The sequence below is a fragment of the Triticum dicoccoides genome, chromosome 2B, assembly GCF_002162155.2.
Source record: "Triticum dicoccoides isolate Atlit2015 ecotype Zavitan chromosome 2B, WEW_v2.0, whole genome shotgun sequence".
NCBI classification, from domain to species: Eukaryota; Viridiplantae; Streptophyta; class Magnoliopsida; order Poales; family Poaceae; genus Triticum; species Triticum dicoccoides.
Genome location: NC_041383.1, coordinates 35,087,263 through 35,092,142, shown reverse-complemented (window position 1 = coordinate 35,092,142; position 4,880 = coordinate 35,087,263).

Below are 4,880 nucleotides of genomic sequence, written 5' to 3'. Positions count from 1 at the left end.
CATCAAGAGAAGGAGGCAGCAGGGTTCGGTCGGCTTCAGTTAGCAGCAGTAGCGAAAAAATCACTCGGGTTCATTTAACAGCAAGGGATCGATCGCTCGGGTTCGGTAACGTAGCTAGTGCAATCACTCGGGTTCAGTTAGAGCCCAACGTCTCGCTCGGGTTCAGTTAGAGCCCAATGCCTTGCACACACAGGTGTACATGTACGAGAGAAACGCGCATTGCTCGGCCCCCGACCACCCACCGTAACCGGGAACTCCCCAAAAAAATTCTCGCCCTCACTTCTACCATGTTTTTTTCCGTCATGGACGGTCCAAAGAATGTCATGCAGCTGCATCTCCGGCCCGCCCATGACGAAAAGCCCATTTTCTGTCATAATTTTTTATCATAGAATTAGGAGCCCGCCACATCTATGATGATACCGGGTTTTTTCAAAATTATCGTTATAGAAGTGTCATAAGCATGACAGAAAAAAAATCGTTCGACCTAAAATGTCACGGACATGTCTTTTTTTTGTAGTGTTGCCGTGTGTGGCCGGATGGCCCTCGGCAAATAGTGCCTTTGCCGAGTATGGCCTGTTTGCCGAGCAATACTGTTGGCATTATCGTGTGTTTGCCGACTTATTCCCTTTGCGAGTGTTACTCTCGGCATTCTTTACTTGCCGAGTGCCCGTGTTTTGGCTGTAAAAATAAGAAGTAGTACACCTTGTTCATTGTTGATTCTGCTTGAAAATCTATGTCCATCTAAAACATGCACCCACCTTTCATGTTTGAACGTTCACGCGAAAACCCTGTTCAAAGAAAACGTCAGAATTATGTTGTTCACCTCTCATACACCCAAGTTCTTGTACAAGATGCTACATCATATATGTTTAATCACAAAAGCCTACGAATTTATTTCTACCTCAAAGGTAAACTTCCTGTATAGGGTGAATTACTAGCTCAGGCTGCTTGTTAATTACGGACGCTTTAACCAACTAACGAGTCTACAAATATGACTCAAAATATTAAGATGAAAGTAGTAATATTGTACTGCTTGCTTGCAGGACAAAGTGATTAGGACCAACAGTGTGGAGTACATGCCATTCTTCCTGCCACTGGTGAACTTCCTCAGCGGCTGCTGCTGGACAGGCTATGCGCTCATAAGTTTCACATCTATGTAACGGTATGTACATACACATATACATACACATCAGAATAAGAAGTCGCAAACCCAGCCAGAAATACAATCAAGAATTCCTTAGCGTGGATCTTTCTAACAGTTATGTCCTCTTTAAATTCTTTGCAGATCCCCAATGACCTCGGTACAATCTTCGGCCTCATCCAGCTGATCCTCTAGTTTTGCTACTACAGATCGACCCCCAAGAAGGGCAAGAACGTCGAACTGCCCACCGTCCTCACCAAAAACACCATTACCAGCGGCAACATGTCCGTCACCATCGAGAAATAAGTTAGCTTCATTTTTAGTCTGTAATGGACTTTGAATTCATATTGCTTGTATTCTAACTGCTATAAGATAAAAGCAAATGGAAGCATTGGTCCGGATTTGGTCTCCTCCAAAATCTCACAATTGTTAAATTTGGAGAAAGCGAAGGATATTATACCAAAATTACCAAGTGGTGAAGAAGTGATATCTCGGAGGAAATATATATAGAGAGAGAGCTGTACATATCACATCACAGTGGCACAGAGCTCACTCATTTTTCATGCATATATCTCCTTGTCATGCATATATCTGCTCATTTTTTTATGCGTACATCTCCTTGTCATGCATATATATCTGATCTGCATGAATCTCCCATCCCGTATGGCCATTGGCCAGCCGTTGTGGACTGTGCAGGTCAAAAGCATATGACACATGCATGCTTGAGGTGCCCTATTGGTAGATCGTTTTTCCATCTAACAAAGTTCTGGTGCTCACACTGTGTAGTGAAGCTTCTAAAGCATGGACGGTTAGCTGTTTTTTCATGTGCTTTTCATTCTCCTACTTTGCTTACTTGCATCTTGTTGTGCACGTACGATCAAAAATTACATTCGTACAGGCCCCAAGAATTGTTTTACACAATTAGAGTTAGCTACCAATGTAGAAAGGGAATGTCTTAAAAATGATTATTTTTTTCTTAAAAATGACTGTTGACAGAGATGAGGGTTAAAATAAGATGGGCCCTTTTTAATGCAGCAAACATGGTGCAAAATGATCTCGGCTTGTGAGACAACGCGACGTCAAAAGCCTGTTGAGACCTTGAGTATGCACACGGCCACATGGGGTCTCGGGCCTGTCTGGGTAAATCTTTTCAACACCATAGGGGTCTCTGGCAGGGCGGCCCTTTTTCGCCGATCATGTTCATCCTTGCCATGGAACCCTTCGAGTGCGACTTGCATAAAGCCACCGATGAAAGGATTCTATCTCAGTTTGAGCAGCGCTCTGCCAGTATCATGTATGCAGATAATGCTCACGGCGAAGGATGGGCTAAAGAAAGACAACAAATCTCCAGTGCAGGGTTCTGTCATCTCTTTGCCGAGAGTGGCTCTCGGCAAAGATGCCACAGCCAACAGCTGGCGCATGCGACTTTGCCGAGAATGGCTCTCGGCAAAAAACGCCACAGCCAACTGCCAGCGTGCCACTTTGCCGAGAGACACTCTCGGCAAAGATCCATTTCCAGACAACTTTTTACTATTTTTCTCCTGATCCCTACTACAATAATTTATATACAATACATAAACAGGCATTTCAAGTCTCAATGTCTAAAAACAAACTCACATAACCATTGCATAAAATAGTTCACACGAACTTCTTTTGAGATCACAAAGTAGCTCTTTAGTACAAATGCCTACTGACTAAACAATAAAGTGGTCAATGCATTTCTACATGCGACCATAAGATAAAAGCAACACCACAATTATCACAAACTAAAGAAGAATTATCAAGTTCTTTCATCCACTAAATTCGATAAGCCGTTCTTGGCTAGCACAGCTAGTCAACCCATCCATTGAACCCACTAATTCAGATTTTCTCTTGTGCTTAAGCACATAGTGATTGTAATGATACTTTGCCTTCTCTCTGCTATTGAATGAGTCGTGGGAGCTGCCTTCATAGAAAATCACTTGTCCATTTTATTCAAACCATGAATCATAGACTCCTGAACATCTACCTCTGTACACTACAAACCACTTCATTTACAAAGATAGAGAAAAAAGGCAGAAAAATAATGCAAGGTTTTAACACATCATACATAATCCACGTAAGCGTTCATCACTCATACAATCAAAAGCATCGCAAGTGGCAATCAAAGAAGTCCATATCAGCACATACATGACTACATCAGTAAATCAACGCCAAACTATCTAGGTGGACTACTCAGAGGCGTAGTCCATGAAACCGGTGATCATGGAGTCAGAGAACGTCGGGGCATCCCCCACGGTGGAGGACCAAGCGTCGTCGGGAATGTACGTCGGTGGACTCAATGGCATCGAGTCGTCACACTGCTTACATGGTGGGGCCTTCTTCTCCTTGGCTGGGGGATTCTTCTTGGCCAAATCCTCAAAATAATTTATGAGGATCAGCTGTGGATGTTTCTCAATGAACGCCGCCAAGTGGTCCTCGGCGAGCTTCTCATTGACCGCAGAGTCGACCCTAATGGAAGATGCGTCGTCGGAGGAAGCCATAGCCACGAAATCGAACGGTGCTAGCACCTTTCATCACACAATGAAAAATAGCATAAGAATCAAACATCAAAGATTACTTCTAAGCAAATAAATCATGATGGACACTATCTCACGAATATTTCGACTTTCGGTGATGGTCAAGCCTAGCGAGTCCATCGTGCGTGAAAAATGTATATCACAGGACGAACTCGCACAGATCGATCGCCATCGGCAAAAGATGATTTTCTTTCTCCAAGAACAACTCTCATCTCTCTCATTATATATGGTGAAAATCTCTCTGGTGGTGGTATATATGGTGGTCACTATCTCATAGATATTTTGACTTTCGGTGATGGTCGAGCTAGGCAAGTCCATCGTGCGTGAAAAATGTATATCAGAGGACGAACTCGCACAGATCGACCGCCATCGGCAAAAGACGATTTTCTTTCTCCAAGAACAACTCTCATCTCTCTCATGTATATATGGTGGAACTCTCTCTGATGGTGGTATATATGGTGGTCACTATCTCACGGATATTTTGACTTTTGGTGATGGTCAAGCTTGGCAAGTCCATCGTGTGTGACAAATGTATATCACAAGAAGAACTCGCCCAGATTGACCGCCATGGGCAAAAAGCGATTTTCTTTCTCCAAGAACAACTCTCATCTCTCTTATGTATATATGGTGGAACTCTCTCTGGTGGTGGTAGATATGGTGGACACTATCTCACGGATATTTCGACTTTCGGTGATGGTCAAGCTGGGCGAGTCCATCATGCGTCACAACTGTATATCACAAGAAGAACTCGCCCACATTGACCGCCATCGTCAAAATTCGATTTTATTCCTCCATATAGCATCCATATGAACAACAAGAATTATTAGATGCATTATCAATTAATTATCTATACAACAAAATTAACAATTATCTACATTCACCCATACTTCTTTGCATCCATCTATGCATACATACATACATTCATCTATATACTGATACATAACAAAAACTACAAAAAAATTACTACAAAAAAAGTTCATGCATCAATCCATGCATTAAATACATACATATATACATTCATACATTCATGCATCCATCAATCCTTGCATCCATAGAAAAATCCATGCATCCATATAAAAATTCATGCATCCATACATACCATCATGCATAAATACAAGATGAAGCTCACTGAGATGGTGAGGTGGTGCTGGCGGGGTTGGGGGGTCGGCGGCGCGGGCGCC